Here is a 20,743-nt window from a genome sequence, read left to right as displayed (position 1 = left end):
ACAAGGTGACGGTTTACAATAAAGCTTATAATAGGCCCAAGCTCGGAGGCGGCTTAAGGCCTGTAAGTATAAACCGCCATGTATGAATAGACTTGTAATGCAAGGCATGTAAGAGATGTCACCGAGCCGGATACATTGTATGAGCCGGCCGGGACTCTGTAGGCCGCTGGGCGTCACCCCGTGTATATAAGGGGACGACCCGGTGGCTTAGGGCAAGAAACAATAGATCGAGAGCCAAGTTAGCGTATTCGCTCCTTGGTCATCGCAACCTAGCAATACCACATCAAGTTGACTAGGCTTTACCTTCACCGCAAGGGGCCGAACCAGTATAAACCTCTCGTGTCCTTTGTCCCGATTAACCCCTTTAAGCTTCCTAGTTGTGATGGCTCCACGACTAAGTCCTTTCACTAGGACATCTGCCGTGACAATTCCATGATAGTTGGCGCCCACCGTGGCGCCAGGTCACGATGGATCTGAGTTCTTGAAGGGCAGCTTCAAAGGGCTCAAGGGATACGATGTGGGTCGGATGACCAAGAGTCATCGCGGCAAGCTCTACATCGACGACACAGGCTGGGGCCCCGACGCCGGCTCAATTGAGTACGGGTACCGGGTCCCCTTCGGCGGAATCCATGTCTTCATCGGCCGGATCGGTGAGCCGAGCCCTGAGCCAGACATCTACACCGACCTCATCAAGACGGCTCAGCGCGCGAGACCCGCCCGGACTCTGCCTGTCGTGAGGCGTGCCTTCGTGGGTTGCATCCCCGGAGGGGAGCTTTCTAAAGGATCTGTGGATGGCGGTGACACAGCCATCTACTCTGACGGTGAATTGTCCACAGGTGAGACAGATTCATTGTATCAACTACAGGATGGCGGGCTTGGGGGCTGTTCCGATGGCAGCAGTATTCCGGACCCCTTTGAGCCGCCGAACAAAGCAGGGATCTTCATGACTAGTACACATCCCGCTCAAAACTCTACGGCTGCGGCAGCAATAACCACCAGGTCGGCAGCGGCCGGGTCAGGAGACCCCGCACGCCCACCGGCTCAGGTGCTGATGGATCTCATGGATAGGATGACGGCCCTGTTGACCGCCATGGTCGAACCGGCGGATCAGGCTCAGCATGATGCGGAGGTGGCACGATTACGTGAGGAGGTAGCACAAGCGAAGGAAAACTTGGCGGCAGAGGACGTCAGGATGGCTACAGAGCGGGCGTCTTTATATGCTCAGGCTCAGCAACTTCAATCAGAGGCTTTTCGGCTCACGATGGATCTAAACGCATCAAACGAGGTCATGAGGAGAAGGCACCAGAAGACTCAATCACGTCTGCCTCTGACTTACGATCTTGGGAACCTCTTCCACACACCCGGTGAAGGTCCCAGTAACCCGCCAGAGGTGAATCGGATTGCAACACCCGGGGCTGAGGCGTCGGTTCAGCCATGGACTACGGAACCCCCTCGTGTGAATACTGCTCCGCCTCATCGTACACCGACACCACCGGGTCATTTTTCTAACCCTTTGGAGAATCTGATCGCTGCATCAGCGCGTTTGGCGGCTCTCCTGATGGAGGGCAACTCTCCGGCGGCGATCTAAACGTGAAGGGTGAGAGAACTCCTTCAGACAGCTCTGGCACAGCAGGAGGCATACTCTTATAGTCGAGACAGGATTCATTCAACCCCTCACCCAAGCCGGAGCCTGAGCTATAGCAGGCATATGGATTCAGCAGCCATGTCAAGCAACGCCCAGTGCCGTAACCAGCCGCGCGGGCATGACCCGACGTGTGATGGAGCTCTTAACTTGGTTGACCAGGTTAGGATCCGCCAAGAGGCTGAGCGGGCGGTTCAACAGGCAGCTGAGCAGGCGGCTCACCAAGCTTTTCCGGTTTATCCGACGACCTCTGTTGAAGCAGGTGTGGCCACAAGGATAGGAGGTGTCCCTTGCTTGGTACCGGCTCTGCGGAATGAGCGCTTGCCAAAGGATTTCAAGGGGCCTCGGAAGGTGCCTAATTACACAACCGACTTATAGCCCGGGGCATGGATCGAAAGTTATGAGATGACCATGGAATTGCTAGAGGTCAGTGATGCAGCAATGGCTAAGTACTTCACTATGATGTTGGATGGAACGGCCCGCACTTGGTTAAAGGGACTGCCCCCTAACTCCGTTGGTTCCTGGGCCGAGTTAAAAGCCCATTTTCTTCAGAACTTCAAAGATAGATGCACGAAGCCCATGTCGATTGTGGACTTGACTAATTGCAAGCAAGAAGAAGGTGAGTCCACAACCCATTGGGTCCACCGAGTGAAGGAAATAATACATTCATCTGATAAAATGGATGCCGGCTCCGCGGTCTTAATGTTGAAGAAAAAATGCCGTTTTGAACCTTTGAAACAGATGCTAGGGCAGCTCAAGCGCGATTGTAATGACATGGGCCAGCTGATGGCGGCTCTAGTCAAATATGTCGATTCAGATAGTACCAAGGATCCTGCGTTTGATGAAGAAAAGGCAGGGAAGGGAAAGAAGAACGGCAATGCTAAGAGTCTTCAACATAACCCGGCAAATCAAGGAGGTAATAATAAACGTAAGGCTAACGGCAGCTCGGAGTTTCTGGCGAATGCGCAAGGCAACAATCAATGACGTAAGGGGAGGCCACCTCCTCTGTCAGGTGGGTCAGGTCCCACCCTCGAGCAGTTGCTAAATGAACCCTGTCCAAGACACGACACTCGGGAGAAGCCAGCCACCCATCTATGGAAAGACTGTACGATCATGAAGGCTTTCAAGAATTCTAACATGTTCAACGGTAATCATGGACCTGGCAGCGGCTCAGGCGGTGGTAGTTTTCATGGCCAGGGCGGCAATTCAGGCGGTGTCGGTTTTCATGGACAAAGCCCTCAAGGTAATCAAGGTGGTTATAATCAGCAATCTGGCCAAGGAGGTCAGCAGCAGCAATCCGGGTTTTAGAGTAACCCAAAGCAGCTAAGCAGTGGGTAGTATCATGTGTTCACCACAAGTTTGTGCAAAGGGGACCAGTAACTTCATAAGAGAGCGGTCAACGCTGTTGAGCCGGCGGTTCCTCGTTATCTGAGATGGTCTGAGCAGCCTATTCTGTGGAGTAGGGAGGATCACCCTCCCCGGGTGGACAATTCGGGTCATCTGGTTTTGGTGGTGGCGCCTCAGGTTGGTGGATATAAATTTACTAAAGTACTCATGGACGGAGGCAGTAGCATCAATATCCTCTATCATGAGACGTTCCGTTGCATGGGGTTGACTGACAAAAGTCTTAAGACACCCAACACTATTTTTCATGGAGTGGTGCCTGGTAAGTCGGCATACCCAGTGGGTAAGATTGAGCTGGAGGTAGCTTTTGGAGATGAGCATGATTCCAGGGCTGAGAAATTACCTTTGAGGTGGTCAAAATCAAGAGCCCGTATCACGCCCTGTTTGGACGACCGGCTTATGCAAAATTCACGGCACGGCCATGTTATGTTTATCTGCAACTCAAGATGTCGGGTTATAAAGGTACTATCACAGTACATGGAAGTCGGAAGATAGCCTTAGAGTGTGAGGAAGGCGATGCCGCTTACGCAGAATCTGTTTGCGCAACGGAGGAGTTAAAGTTCTACAAAGACAATGTTGACCCGGCAGACATGACATCTTTGAAGAATCCAACTACTGAACATGAGCCGGCGCTGAAGTTTAAGTCAGCTGACGATAACGAGATGATTGATTTTGTGCCTGGTGACTCATCCAAACAATTTATTATCAGTGCTAATTTAGATCCCAAATAGGAAGGCGCGCTCATCGAGTTCATCCCTGAGAATCGAGACATCTTTGCATGGAAGCCTTCTGACATGCCAAGTGTACCGAGAGAACTCGCTAAGCACACTCTCAATATTGATCCAAAGTTTAAACCGGTCAGGCAGTTTCTTCGGCGGTTCAACGAGGAAAGGCACAAGGCTATTGGAGTAGAGGTCACCCGGCTTTTGGCAGCCGGATTCAGTATTGAAGTCTTTCATCCAGAGTGGTTGCCTAACCCGATGCTGGTGCTTAAAAAGAACGACACCTGGCGTATGTGTGTGGATTACACGGACTTAAACAAAGCCTGTCCGGCTGATCCTTTTGCTCTCCCTCGTATTGATCAAATCATTGATGCTACGGCAGGTTGTGAGCATTTGAGCTTTTTGGATACTTACTCTGGTTACCATCAGATCAAGATGGTGGTTAAAGACCAGGAGAAGACAGCTTTCATTACTCCATTTGGAGCCTTTTGCTATGTGTCCATGCCTTTTGGGCTTAAGAGTGCCCAGGCGACTTATCAGCGGTGTGTGCAGAGCTGTCGTCACAACTAGATTGGGCGTAATGTTCATGCTTATGTGGACGATATAGTGGTGAAATCCAGAGAGAAGGAAACCTTGGTAGATGATATGAAGGAAACTTTTGATAACCTCCGGGTCTACAAGATGATGCTTAACCCGGCCAAGTGCATTTTTGGAGTACCGGCAGCTTTTGGGATTTTTGGTGCCTAACAGAGGCATTGAGGCTAACCCAGAGAAAATAAAGGCGATTATGTCTTTGGCTAAGCCGGCGTGCATCAATGACGTTCAGCGGCTGGTGGGTCATGTTGCAGCTTTAAGTCATTTCATAAGCCGGTTAGGTGAGAAGGCTATGCCGTTATATCAAATGATGAAGAAGACAGATGATTTTGTCCGGAGTGATGCTGCTAAATCTGCCTTTGAAGATCTGAAAAGACATCTCACTGAGCCACTAGTTCTTGCTGCTCCCGTTGATAAGGAGCCACTTTTGTTATATGTGGCTGCTAACACACGTGTTGTCAGTGTGGCCATTGTTGTAGAGCGCAAAGAGGCTAGCAAGGAATATCTGGTTCAACGGCCGGATTACTACATCACTGAGGTTCTCATTGAGTCCAAACAGAGATATCCATATTGGCAGAAACTCATTTATGGGGTGTTCATGGTGAGGCGGAAGCTTAAGCATTACTTTCGGGGTCATCCTATCACTATGGTTAGCTCTGCTCCTTTAGGAGATATTATTCAAAATAGAGAAGCCACGGGAAGAGTCTCCAAGTGGGCCATTGAACTTGGGTCTCACGGTTTAAAGTATGTGTCACGTACTGCCATCAAATCTCAAGCACTGGTGGATTTCATTAACGATTGGACGGAGTTGCAAATACCTGAAGAGAAGCCAGACAACACATATTGGACGATTCATTTTGATGGGTCCATGCAAATGGAGGGCTCGGAGGCTGGAGTTGTTTTAACTTCCCCTCGAGGTGACAAGTTTTGTTATGTGTTGCGGTTGATGTTTCCTTGTACTAACAACGCAGCTGAGTATGAGGCCTTACTCCATGGTCTTCGAATGGCTAAAGAAATGATTTTAAGCCGGGTATGGTGCCTTGGCGACTCAGATTTGGTGGCTCAGCAAGTATCAGGCAAGTGAGATTCCAAGGATCCTCTCATGGCGGCTTATCGCCGTGAGGTTGACGATGTTGCTGGACACTTCAAGGGTTATCAAGTGGAGCACATTGAATGCAGAAAGAATGAAGCAGCCTATGCTTTAAGCCGGTTAGGATCTCAGTGTAAGCTGGTGCCGCCTAACACTTTTTAAGATGTTCTGCATAACCCTTCTGTCAAGTTGCCTACAGAGGAAGACTTGGCTGTTCCAGACCCGGAAGCACAATTGGTGGCGGCTCTTCATGTCATTCTAGATTGGACAGTGCCATGTTTGGCTTATATGAACCGGGGCGAGTTGGCGGAGGATGAGACCTTGGCTAGACAGATAACCCGGCGATCTAAATCAATGACAATTTCCAATGGTGAGTTGTATCATCGCAGTGTCACCGGAGCGTTTCAATGTTGTGTCTCTCCTAAAGAAGGTCAAGAAATTCTCCGTGAGATCCATGAAGGAGATTGTGGCCATCATGCCGGTTCAAGGTCTCTTGTAGCCAAAGCTTTCTGTCATGGTTTTTACTGGCTAACGGCTCACGCCGATGCGGAGGATCTGGTCACTAGGTGCGATGGGTGTCAAAAATTCGCACGACGGGCGCACGTGCTAGCTCAGGAATTACGGATGATTCCAATTACTTGGCTGTTTGCAGTCTGGGGGCTTGATATGGTTGGACCTTTCAAAAGAACCAAAGATAAAAAGATGCACCATTTGGGGGGCAGTGGACAAATTCACAAAGTGGGTTGAGGCAAAGCCGGTTAGTAAGTGTGATGCAGCCACGGCGGTTCAGTTCATGAAGAAAGTGATCTTTCGTTTTGGCTTTCCACACAGCATTATCACTGACAATGGTACTAACTTGTCTCAAGGAGCCATGGAAGAATTTTGTCAATGGGAACATATCCGGCTTGATGTTTCATCAGTAGCTCACCCCCAATCCAATAGCCAAGCTGAAAGATCCAATCAGGAGATCTTGAAAGGTCTAAAACCCTAGCTTATGGTCCCTTTACAACGGACGCCGGGTTGTTGGGTGGAAGAGTTACCCTCTGTGATATGGAGCATCAATACTACCCCTAACAGGTCTATGGGTTATACGCCTTTCTTCATGGTTTATGGAGCAGAGGCAGTCTTGCCCAGTGACATCCATCATGACTCGCCCCGGGTGGCGGCTTGCGTTGAAGCTGATAACGAACAAGCCCGTCAGGATGCGCTTGACTTATTGGATGAAGAGCGTGACTTAGTGGCAGCCTGCTCAGCGATTTACCAACAGGACCTGCACCGTTACCACAGTCGCCGGGTTAAGTCAAGAACCTTTCAAGAAGGTGACTTGGTGCTCCGGCTCATCCAGGATTAGTCTAATGCGCACAAGCTGTCCCCACCTTGGGAAGGACCCTTTGTGGTCAGCAAGAACTTGAATAACGGGTCATACTTCCTTATCAATGTTCGACAGCACAAAGACTCACGTAAGTCGGAGGAGGAGATCCGCCGGCTGTGGAATATTGCTCACCTTCGGCCTTACTACACTTGAGCCACCGGCTCTCAGAATGTACATACTTTGATGTTGTATATTATGATAAGTAATAAAGCAGGACCTCTGTCCTTTTCATCCTTAATGATCACATGTCTTTGTTATTTTAAGTATAAAACGACCAATTTGGGGTTGATCATATTCGAATCTAGCTTAACCCTCTTGGTCCGCCTCATGATCGTATTCGAATCTAGCCATTAAAAATCATGATCACTAGGGGGCTTCCTATTCAAACATAGGTCGTATTCGAACCAAAGAGAACATAGCTATCGTTACCCTCTTGATCAGCGTAAAGCCAAACTCACTAGGGGGCTTCTTGATCGTATCCGAATCATAGCTTAACCCCTTTGGGTCCAACTTGGATCGTATTCGAATCAGGGTCGTTAAAACCTCTCAAGGTCATTTGGGGGCTTCCTGTTCAAACATAGGTCGTATTCAAACCAAAGAGAACATAGCTGTAGGTACCCTCTTGATCGGCGCAACGCCACAACCACTTAGGGCTACATGATCGTATTCGAATCCTAGCTTAACCCCTTTGATCCGGTTTACTGATCGTATTCGGATCAGAAGCCTCCAAATTTTTCTTGGTATTTGACTTACATTGTTTGAAAGGCAATCTTTTGTATGTTTGGTTTTTTGTTGTCTAAATCTAACTGTAAGTATGGTTTTAATATAAACTGGCTTGGGTTTTGACAATGAATTGCCAGTGTATAACAGTCATCGTACATATGGAAGTATTGGCTTTTAAAGATTGGGTTATCACCCTTACTATTCGGGTTACATAAGCCGGCAGTCCAGATTCAAGATCACAGGTATGATATTGTCGTTAAAATTCATAACAGACTTATCTGCGTTTTCTTCAATCAAAGACTGTCCAGCCTTATGTATCCTTACATCTAGCCTTGATTATACATTTATGTTAAATTCCATATGTATGTACTAGGAGTTTTGACCTGTCCAGTGACAAACCGGAAGGACAATTTTTTCATCTTTTACATACCGGAACAGATTCAAACGCTACAGATATGATAAAGGATGTAAAGCATATATTGACACGACCGATAAAAGTGTCGTACGCAGTATCATATGCACGATGGCATAGGCAGATCATGAAGTTTTAAGCTAGCCTATTACAAGGCGTTTGGAGCCCAAAAGGATAATATTGTATTTCTCCTGAATAGATGCTAAACTAAAGCCGGGTCATTAAATCTTGGCCGAGTTATTGGGATGGTTACGACTCCTCCGTCGCCGGTTCATCTTCCTCCGCCGTTTGGAAACTGGGCTTGGACCAATCAAAGCCATGAAGAGCAACGAACTCAGCTTCATCATCAATTAGACCACATGGGTCAATTTTTGGGGCAAAGATATGCTGGCGAACCGGCGGGAGTAGATCTGTCACTTTATACGAAGGAGTCGCCATCTTTTTATTCTTAGAGTCAAAACCCGGCTGATACATATCAACATTGGTCTCGTCGCTAAGGATGGTAGAATGAGGACGAATTCCCTTCACACAAGCAGCGAAATCTTCTTGATCAAAGGGAGTCCCGTCTTCCTTAAAGCTGGGATACCCCTTGGCTAAATCCGCCGGGTCTAGTTCTGGTACCCAGGCTTTGGAGCGGCTTAGAGCAGTTAGGGCTCCGGCTCTTGCACAGGACTGCTTGACTTCTTGGAATCTGGCGGGTAAGATAGATAACTTCTTCAAGATATCACTCAAGAGGTTTGGTCCTTGGTTGGCTGGGGAAATAATGGCAAGCGCCTGTTGAGCTCCAATGTACAGTTGCTCCACCAGGGTGTAAACCGCCTTGAGTTTTATCAAGCTGTTTTGGCTTAGATTGCTGCTCCGTGGACCTATGAGTATTCTAAAAAGTTAAGCAGGCGGCTTATATTTATGGCAAAATAGAGTTTAAGTAAATAATACAATGACTCAACGAATATTGCAGAGACCATCTGAGACACACGATTCTTTAAACCGGTGAGTTCAGTGGTAACCTCCTTGAGAGCCGCCTCGGTTGTCTTAGCACGCTATATCAGCAAGGTTTTTTTCATCGGCCCTGGATTTTTTCTCTACATCAAAACTGGTCTTCAGTTTCTCTGCTTCGGATAGGCTCAACTGGAGTTTGGAGTCAGTATTCTTTATCTCAATCTCTTGAGCCGCCAATCGGGTTTTCGCATCAGTGAGTGGAGAATCCAAGTCAGTTATGGCAGCCTACAAACATGCACATGTGTGTCAAAGTTTATTCCAATAAAGGTCATAATGATTAAAGTCCCAAGTGCTTTGCAAAGCAACACCACTCGGCACTTGGGGGCTAATGCCCGCCAAAGTAATTTTTAAATGCAAAAATGACTCTTCTAGAAACAAGTCCCAAGTGTTTTACAAGTAATAACGCTTGGCATTTGGGGGCTAATGCATGATATTCAGAAAGTTTTTCCTCTTGAGCCGGATAACAATATTAGTTTGGATTGATTCAAGACAGCTATGAAGATAAGTACCGGCTCATTCATGATGAATTAAGCCGGCCCTTGGGGACTACAGGTGAAATTATGCTAATCAGATAAATCCGGTTAAACATTTTAAACCGGACTTGGAAAAATCTAGGTCAGAATGCCAACCTATATCACAAGTCTATAGATCATTCAAGTTTATCATAACCAGGAGACTTGGGGGGCTGGCAGAGCATATAAGCAAATGAAAGACGGAGATCATACCTCGTATTTTAATTGCAGCTATTTGACCATCTCAATTTCAGAGTCACGGCTAGAATGCACATGACAAAGGTAGCCAGATAGCACATCACTAATGCTCAGGTGAGCATAGTGAGAGATGTCAAAGCAAACTTTCTGCTTTTCCAAAGACTCTTGCTTGGCGAAGTGTCTGGCCAGTACCGTTGGATTGCCTGGCTCAACGAATCTACTACCAGTGATCAGAACATCATTGTCATAAGTCGCCGGCGGGTCAGTTGAGCTTGACGGTTCGACAGTAGAGGGATTGAGAATGGTCTCGTCAACAGACAGCTGAGGAGGATCTATTTGAACATTCACAGTAGGGTCTTTTGGTGCTTCAGGTTGTCCCGGGGTAGGAGTCAGTGATGCCTGTTCAGCGACCTTTGGGTCTTCAGTCGGCTTAATTACCCTTGCCTTCTTAGGTTTTGCTTGACCAATAAGAGGAATGTGATGAATCAGTATAATGATATGGACATAAAGATGCAGAAGAAGGATAATTATCTTTACCCTGGGGCAGTCTTGAAAGTCGGAAGTTGAGTTTGTGAAGAATCACCAGAAGAACGAGAGACCTCCTACAAAAGTGAAATTACAATTAAAAAGAGCAAGGAAATAGATTCATTGATAAAGGCAAAAGTCAAAGGTGAAGGAAACCTCATTCTGGCGTTTCCGAGGAGTTTTCGGTAAGTCGGAGGGCAGTTCATTGTCGTCACTGGTCCGGGTCTGACGTCGGCTCTCATGTTCCTGCTTTTTCAAAAAGCCATGAGGATCCAAATAAGCCAAAGGGTGTGAAAACCTTACTTTCCGGGTTACCAGTCGAGGTTTCTGTCTTGGCAAAGGTTCTCAGTCGGAGGAAATAATTACCTCTTCTTCTACTGCCTGGCTGGCCCCTGTGTCATCCTGATAATAGTTAGTGTCAATAAGATTGTTAAAAAGCAGGCCAAGAGAGTCAAGGGCTACCTCCGACTTAGAAACGTCATCCAACTTGAACATATCAGAAGCAGTTGTTTTCTTCTTAAATTTCCTGGTCGTCTTCTTGGCGGCCATGGCGGCGACTCTAGCTTTCTTGGCAGCTTCATGATCATATTTGGCCTTCCAAAAGTCAGATTTGGCCTGTAGGCAAATAACAGGTTAAAAATCATGCAAGTACTTAACTACTGAAAAAAAGAGGGGAGTCAAAGGGATTTACCTCTGGTGCCGGATTAATTTTGTAGAAAGGATTCAATCCTACTTTGTTGCAGTCTTCATACTTACTGTTGACAAGAGTGGTTGACATTTCAACAATGGCATCTTCAGTCAGTTGTAGAGAACTATGACGCAGAGGGTCATCTGGGCCTCCGGCATAGTTATACATCAAGTCAGATCGGCGGCTCAGAGAGATGACCCGCCATGCGATCTAATAGCGGATCGAGTCAACTCTAGTTAAGCCGTTTCCTAACAAGGCTTGAACCCTTTTGATGGTTGGGATGACCTTCTTACGTTCAGCGGCAGAAAGCTTGTCAGGGAGTAAAAACTTAGTGTCAAGACGCTCTGCGCGATAACCCGGCATTGGTCTTTCATCAGCTGGCGACGTGTCTTTGCAATAAAACCAAGTTTGGTTCCAATCCTTGGGATGGCTTGGTAATACTACTAAGTGAAAGACAACATCCCGTCTGCGCTGAATCGAAATTCCACCAAGCTCCAAGCTGGGGCCGTGGTCTATTCATTCTGGCGGTTCAAATAAAAATACTCTCTGAAGAGTTCAACAGTAGGTTGTTCTTGAAGATAAACCTCCAGAGAAATTGAAAATTGCAGATGTTTGATATGGAGTTGGGTTCAAGATCTTGTGGATGAAGCTTGAAAAAATGCAGAACATCTCTGAAGAATTTTGAGCCGGGTGGTGAAAAACCCCGGTTCATATGATCAGTAAAGACGATGACTTCACCATCCTTGGGCTAAGGTTTTTCTTCGTCCGGGTCAGGGGCGCGATAAGACATAATGCTCTTCTCCGATAAGTACCCAATGGTAACAAAATCCTTCAGAGTGGCTTCAGTGACTGTGGAAGGGACCTAGTTGCAAATTGTCGTCGTCTTTGGCGGCATGGTGAGAGGACAAGCTAAAAAGGAAGTAATTTGCCAGTTTAAGTTAAATGGTGGAATCACAGGTTAATGTCTGCAATATAGATGGCGTAATGGCGGCTTAAGTAAGGGCTAATGATATATGAAGGAAAAATGAGCCGGCATGATAAGCCGACATGACTAAAGGTATTCAAAAGTTGCCAGGCGACAAAAAATTGGCTAAGTACTGAGATAAACAAGTTTCACAAGCTGTTGCTACTATTTTCAATCAAGCTTGTTCAAAAAAGGAAAATAAATATAGACCTAAAAAAACCAGTACAGAGGAGTTCATCAGTTCTAAGGAGGTTTTTGTACAAGAAAAAGGGGATCTACTAGCATCTAAAATGGATGTGAAACAGCTACCGCATGAGTTCCATACTTCTTTTAGATCAAAAGAGGATGCAGTGGAGAAACTACAAAGAATCTGCGATGAACATCGAAGAACATAGTAGAACTTGCAAACCCTAATGCGGATCTAAGGTGCAGAAAAGGAAGAACTTACAGACGCAGTTCTACTACAGAGGATCGCCGCCGTTCTCGGGACAAGCTCAGGTTGACGCAGCGGCCAAGGTTGAGGACGACGGTGGGTGCTGCGGCTGCGGCGGAGTTCGAGCGACAAAGGGGTTGTGAGAGAAGGAAGAAGAAGAATGAGGAAGACCAGCCGTGCCTATTTATAAGTAGATAGGTGAACAGGCAGGCGGGAAAAACGAGGAAGGCCAAAATGATGATTATCCAGCTAATTAGACGCCTCGATTTTCGGAAGGGATTTAAGATAAGGATCCATTAAGATGATGCCATGGAGGGTTTCCAAATTTTCTGAAGGTGATGTCATGGCGGGTTATGGAGCTTTTACAAACAGTGGAAGATGGATTTCTTCTAAGTGTTGAAGATTGACATGAACAAAGTTCAAATCAACCTGGGGCCTAGTGTTGGCGATATGACTACCAGGTATTACCCGCCCAGGAGGGGCCGGGTCAACCACAACGGCGGGCTACGTGAATGAAGCCCGAAGAGTATACAAGGTGACGGTTTACAATAAGGCTTATAATAGGCCCAAGCCCGGAGGCAACTTAAGGCCCGTAAGTATAAACCGCCATGTATGAATAGACTTGTAGCGCAAGGCATGTAAGAGATGTCACCGAGCCAGACACATTGTATGAGCCGGCCGGGACTTTGTAGGCCGCAGGGCATCAACCCGTGTATATAAGGGGACGACCCGGCGGCGGCTTAGGGCAAGAAACAGAAGAACGAGAGCCAAGTTAGCGTATTCGCTCCTTGGTGATCGAAACCTAGCAACACCACATCAACTGGACTAGGCTTTACATTCACCACAAGGGGCCGAACCAGTATAAACCTCTCGTGTCCTTTGTCCTGATTAACCCCTTTAAGCTTCCTAGTTGCAATGGCTCCACGCTAAGTCCTTTCACTAGGACATCTGCCGTGACAATTCCATGAAAAAAACAGAAAGAATCACAACAAAAAATGGCCACTATGATGGGAATCACCACAAAAAACAGAAGAGATGCAAGATCGAGATAGATGGAAACTAAATCCATATATGCAGACCATTCCGAAATCAAGAGAGGCAAGAAATCTCACCGGTCGCGGCTGATGAAGCGCCTCTCTCACCACCAGCTGAGAAACCGAGAGAGAGAAGAAGGAGATAGACTGTCTTCATTGGCTGTGCCCCCTGCTGCTTCATATTCGCCTCCTCACAGGCCACACACATCGCTCTACATGGGCTGGGACCAATAATATATGGGCTATTCTAATACTTGCTGATCCCTATAACTCCCTATATGCACAACAAATGCACCTTTTTTCTTAAGTTTCTTATCTTTTCCCATCTTTTTTTCCAAGAAATATATGCATGCCCAGGTATTTCATCATGATAACCATGTTTTCAAACTTACTAAAAAATACAACCATGCCAACTTTACTCTCTCATCATAGTAGCTGTTTTTTCAAAACGTACATATTCATATCTATTATGCAAAAAAACATAGATTTCATATCTTTTCCCCTCTTTTTTCCAATAAATATATGCATGGCCAGATTTTTCATCATGATAGCCATGTTTTCAAACTTGCTAGAAGAATACAACCATGCCAGCTTTACTCTCTCATCATAGTAGCCATTTTTTCAATTGAACATATTCATATCTATTATGCAAAAAACTAAAGTTTCATATCTATTCCCCTCTTTTTTCCCAAAAAATATATGCATGGAAAAAATTCATCAAGATAACCATGATTTCAAACTTGCTAGCAAAATACAACCATGCCAACTTTACGACCTCATCATAGTGGCCATTTTTTCAAATTGAACATATTCATATTATACAAAATTTCCCTTTTCCTAGACTATTATTTAACAACGCAATAAACATGTTTACAAAATACCATGGTTTAGTTGAAGGTTCTTGCATCATGAAACTATTTTCATCGACAACATGTCTTCAGCGGGTCTCTGCGCCATTTGGTGCAACAGGTCAACTAGTAGTATATATGATTACTATGATGTGAAACGAATAGAAGAATTTGTTGCTTCCGAGGGTGCTTGTGAAATTGAATCTTTGTTTAAAGAGTTTGAAGATTTTGATGATTCAGTTTATAAAACTGAAAATCTAGCTATCCTTAAATATTGCTATGAGAATTATAAATACAATTATTATATTGATGAATTTATTGAGAAAGTCTCCGCTGTCTGAGAAGAGATTAATATTTTGCAGGAGTCTATGGAAGAAGAAATTGATGAAACTATGAGCTCATTGGATGAAAAAGATGAGGAGGAGAGCGAAGAACAAAATGAGGAAGATCGGATTATCTACCCGTGCCCACCTTCTAATGAGAGTAACTCTCCAACTCATACATTATTTAATGTCCCTTCGTTCTTACCGAAGGATGAATGCCATGATAATTGCTATGATCCCGTTGATTCTTTTGAAATATCCCTTTTTGATGATGCTTGTTATGCTTGTGGCCAAGATGCCAATATGAATTATGCTTATGGAGATGAACTTGATATAGTTCCTTATGTTAAACATGAAATGGTTGCTATTGCACCCACGCATGATAGTCCTATTCTCCTTTTGAATTCTCCTGACTACACTATATCGGAGAAGTTTGCCCTTATTAAGGATTATATTGATGGGTTGTGTTTCACTACTACGCATGATCATTTTGATAGATGTAATATGCATGTGCTTGCTGCTCCTACTTGCAATTATTATGAGAGAGGAACTACATCTCCGCCTCTCCATGTTTCCAGTATGATAAAATTGTAAGAAACTGTTTATACTATGCATTGGCCTTTACTATGTGAGCATGAATTGTTCTTTTATGACATGCCAATCCATAGGAAGAGAGTTAGACTTTGTTGTTGCATGATTTATGTTACTTTGTGCTCACTACTAAATCACAAATCATTGTTAATTAAAATTGGCTTTGATATACCTTGGGATCCGGGTGGATCCATTACTTGAGCATTATATGCTTAGCTTAATGGCTTTAAAGAAAGCGCTGCCAGGGAGACAACCCGGAAGTTTTAGAGAGTCATTTTTTGTTGTGTGCTTTTATAAAGTTTAAAAATAAAAATAATGTGCCAAGATTTGCCTTTAGGATATTTACATTGCTTGTTGGTTTGTGCGGTGCAAGATAGAAACTTTGGCTGTACTACGCGATTTTACATTTTTTTACTGGAACGTCAAAAAGTTCTGAAACCTTTTGCACTGTATTTCTATACAAATTTTTTATTTTTCCTAATTTTTCAGAATTTTTGGAGTACCATAAGTATCATGAATGTTCAGATTACTACAGACTGTCATGTTCAGGATTTTTGGAGTACCATAAGAAACGGTGAAAGGCTAGAATTTGAAACGCAGAAACAGAGAGAGACAGATCCAAATTCGGAGGGGCTATCGCATCTAGGGAGAAGGTCAAGATAGAAGAAGAAGGGGGGCTCTCTCCCCCTCTCTCCCGGTGGCGCCGGAACGCCGCCGGGCCCATCATCGTGTGACAGCGATCTACACCAACACCTCTGTCATCTTCACCAACATCTTCATCACCTTCCCCCATCTATCTACAGTGGTCCAGTCTCCTGCAACCCGCTGTACCCTCTACTTGAGCATGGTGCTTTATGCTTCATATTATTATCCAATGATGTGTTGCCATCCTATGATGTCTGAGTAGATTTTCACGGTAATTGGTGAATTGCTATGATTGGTTTAAATTGCTTGTGGTTATGTTGCTGTCCTTTGGTGCCCATCATATGAGCGTGCATGTGGATCACACCATAGGGTTAGTTGTATGTTGATAGGACTATGTATTGGAGGGCAAGAGTGACAGAAGCTTCAACCTAGCGTAGAAATTGATGCATATGGGATTGAAGGGGGACCAATATATCTTAATGATATGGTTGGGTTTTATCTTGATGAACGTTAGTAGTTGAGGATGCTTGCTAATAGTTCCAATCATAAGTTCATAGAATTCCAAGTCAAGGATGACATGCTAGCAGTGGCCTCTCCCACATAAAACTTGTTATCGGTCTAGTAAAGTAGTCAATTGCTTAGGGACAATTTCGCAACTCCTACCACCACTTTTCCACACTCGCTATACTAACTTTATTGCTTCTTTACCTAAAACAACCCTAGTTTTAATTTGTGTGCTCTTTATATTCTTGCAAACCTATCCCGTTACACCTACAAAGTACTTCTAGTTTTATACTTGTTCTAGGTAAAGCGAACGTCAAGCGTGTGTAGAGTTGTATCGATGGTCAATAAAACTTGAGGGAATATTTGTTCTACCTTTAGCTCCTCGTTGGGTTCGACACTCTTGTCGAAAGAGGCTACAATTGATCCCATATACTTGTGGGTTATCAACATCGCACACACCTTGATCTGTCTGACCGTTTCTTTTGTGTTGCCTAATCACAAATAGTTCATCCAAGTGAACCGTATGCCGTACATCGCACACACCTTCATCTGGCTATTCGTTTCTTTTTTCCTCATCGAAAACGGTTAATTGAAATGAACCGTACGCCCTGAATCGCACACGCAACTAAAATATGAAGCGTGTTTGATGCATCCGTCATCGCAAACGTTTTCCACCTTTTTTATGGTTTTTTAACACCACCGTTTGCGATTATTGCATTGCACACAGTTTCGACGAAGGGCCTCTAATCGTAGTGTCGCGTTAGCAGCATCCTGTAGTAGTGATATATAGGCAAAGGAATTAGGTCAGGGGAGTCACAAGGGGCCCACAAGGGTGGGGGTGCGCCCTACCCCCTGGGCGTGCCCTCTGCCCTTGTGGATGCCTCGTGGCTCTTCCGACTCGATCTCCAAGTCTCTAGTGTGTCTTCTGGTCTAAGAAAAGTCATTGTAAAGGTTTCATTCCGTTTGGACTCCGTTTGGTCTTCCTTTTCTGCGAAACTCCAAAACAAGGAAAAAACAAAGACTAGCACTGGGCTCTCGATTAATAGGTTAGTCCCAAAATTAATATAAAATATCATATTAATGCATATAAAACATCCAAAACAGATAATATAATAGCATGGAACAATAAAAAATTATAGATATGTTGGAGACGTATCAAGCATCCCCAAGCTTAATTCCTGCTCGTCCTCGAGTAGGAAAATGATAAAAACAGAATTTTTGATGTGGAATGCTGCCTAACATTTTTATCCATGTAATTCTCTTTATTGTGGAATTAATGTTCAAATACATAAGATTCAAAACAAAAGTTTAATATTGACATAAAACAATAATACTTCAAGCATACTAACAAGGCAATTATGTCTTCTCAAAATAACATGGCCAAAGAAAGATTATCCCTACAAAATCATATAGTCTGGCTATGCTCCATCTTCATCACACAAAATATTCAAATCATGTACTACCCCGATGACAAGCCAAGCAATTGTTTCATAATTTTGATGTTCTCAAACTTTTTCAACTTTCACACAATTCATGAGCGTGAGCCATGGACATAGCACTATAGGTGGAATACAAGATGGTTGTGGAGAAGACAAAAAGAGGGAGATAGTCTCACATCAACTAGGCGTATCAACGGGCTATGGAGATTCCCATCAATATATATCAATGTGAGTGAGTAGGGATTGCCATGCAACGAATGCACTAGAGCTATAAGTTTATGAAAGCTCAAAAAGAAACTAAGTGGGTGTGCATCCAACTCGCTTGCTCACGAAGACACAGGGCAATTTGAGGAAGCCCATCAATGGAATATACAAGACAAGTTCTATAATGAAAAATTCCCAGTAGTATATGAAAGTGATAACATAGGAGACTCTCTATCATGAAGATCATGGTGCTACTTTGAAGCACAAGTGTGGTAAAAGGATAGTAGCATTGCCCCTTCTCTCTTTTCTCTCTCTCTTTTTGTTGGGCCTTCTCTCATTTTTTGGCCTCTTTTTCTTCGTCTAGAGTCTCATCCCTACTTGTGGGGGAATCATAGTCTCCATCATCCTTTCCTCACATGGGACAATGCTCTAATAATGAAGATCATCACACTTTTATTTACTTACAACTCAAGAATTGCAACTCGATACTTAGAACAAAATATGACTCTATATGAATGCCCACGACGGTGTACCAGGATGTGCAATGAATCAAGAGTGACCAGTATGAAATAATTATGAACGGTGTCTTTGCCACAAATACAATGTCAACTACATGATCATGCAAAGCAATATGACAATGATGAAGCGTGTCGTAATAAATGGAACGGTGGAAAGTTACATGGCAATATATCTCGGAATGGCTATGGAAATGTCATAATAGGTAGGTATGGTGGATGTTCTGAGGAAGGTATATGGTGGGTGTATGGTACCGGTGAAAGTTACACGGCACTAGAGAGGCTAGCAATGGTGGAAGTGTGAGAGTGTGTATAATCCATGGACTCAACATTAGTCATAAAGAACTCACATTCTAATTGCAAGCATGTATTAGTTATCGAAACAAAGTACTATGCACATGCTCCTAGGGGATAGATTGGTAGGGAAAGGCCATCGCTCGTCCCCGACCACCACTCATAAGGAAGACAATCAATAAATAAATCATGCTCCGACTTCATCACATAAAGGTTCACCATACGTGCATGCTACGGGAATCACAAACTTTAACACAAGTATTTCTACAATCCACAATTACTAACTAGCATGACTCTGATATCACCATCTTTATATCTCAAAACAATCATAAAGAATCAAACTTCTTATAGTATTCAATGCACTTTATATGAAAGTTTTTATTATACCCATCTTGGATGTCTATCATATTAGGACTAAATTTCTAACCAAAGAAAATTATCATGTTGTTTAGAGACTCTCAAAATAATATAAGTGAAGCAAGGGAGTTTAATAATTTCTATAAATAAAGCCACCGCTGTGCTCTAAAAAGATATAAGTGAAGCACTAGAGCAAAATTGCCTAGCTCAAAAGATATAAGTGAAGCACATAGAGTATTCTAATAAATCACGATCCATGCGTGTCCCTCTCAAAATATGTGTACAGCAAGGATGATTGTGTCAAACTAAAAAGCAAATACCCATATCATACAAGATGCTCCAAGAAAAACACATATCATGTGGTGAATAAAAATATAGCCTCAAGTAAAGTTGCCGATAGACGAAGGCAGAAGAGGGGATGCCTTCTGGGGCATCCTCAAGTTTAGGCTCTTGGTTGTCCTTGAATATTACCTTGGTGTGTCTTGGGAGTCCCCAAGCTTAGGCTCTTGCCACTCCTTATTCCATAGTCCATCAAATCCTTACCAAAAACTTGATAACTTCACAACACAAAACTCAACAGAAAATCTCATAAGCTCCGTTAGTATAAGAAAATAAGTCACCACTTTTGGTACTGTTGTGAAGACATTATTTATTTATATTGGTGTAATATCTACTGTATTCCAACTTTTCCATAGTTCATACCCCCCGATACTACCCATAGATTCATCAAAATAAGCAAACAACAGATAGAAAACAGAATCTGTCAAAAACAGAATAGTCTATAGTAATATGTAACCCTCGAGTACTTATGTCACTCCAAAAATTATTAAAAATTAGGACAACCTAAGCAATGTGTTTATTAATATTCTAGAAAAAGAATCAATATTTTATCATGCTTCTGTTAGAAATGAGAATTGTTTTCCTGCATGCAAAAGTTTCTGTTTTTCAGCAAGATCAAATCAACTATCACCGTAAGCTATCCTAAAGGTCTTACTTGGCACAAACACTAATTAAAACACAAAACCACATCTAACCAGAGGCTAGATGAGTTATTTATTGAAAAACAGGAAATAAAATATTGGGTTGTCTCCCAACAAGCGCTTTTCTTTAAAGCCTTTTAGCTAGAGATTTCAATGATGCTCACATGGAAGAGAAGAATTGAAGCGCAAAGAGAGCATCATAAAACACGTAACAAACACATATAAGTCTAAAATACTTCCTGTGCATAGGAATTTTATAAGCAAACAAATTATCAAGACAAGCAAAAACTACCATATATTATCCAACGGGCATCCGGCCTCTGGGTTGATCTCCTTAGGGCCAAGTACTTCCCGAACAGGAATTTCTTTGAGGGTAGGGCTAGGGGCTCGCCTTTTTGGAATGATCTCCAGACGATCAAGTCGGCCTTTGCCTTGGGGGCGAAGTTCTCGATTGGAGATGGGCGATCAGCGCGTTTCTGGACAGATCTTTGGATAGGTTCCCGCCCCCTATGGGAAGAATTCCGCGATCTGTACGACATCGCCGACCCCTCCGGAGATTCATTTCAAACGTGAACTCCAGGGGCAAGAGCAGGCCAGCCTAGTGGCCCTGCGGCAGTTGATAGATCGGGTGGAGCTCTCGGACCAACCGGACTCGGTGATCTGGGCGCTCACCAGCTCCGGGAAGTTCTCGCTCAAGTCTCTATACTGAAAGCTGTGCCTGGGGCCGTCGT

Source organism: Triticum aestivum, chromosome 7A (genome assembly GCF_018294505.1).
Source record: "Triticum aestivum cultivar Chinese Spring chromosome 7A, IWGSC CS RefSeq v2.1, whole genome shotgun sequence".
In the NCBI taxonomy this organism is placed as follows: domain Eukaryota; kingdom Viridiplantae; phylum Streptophyta; class Magnoliopsida; order Poales; family Poaceae; genus Triticum; species Triticum aestivum.
Note: the sequence above shows the minus strand (reverse complement) of the source record.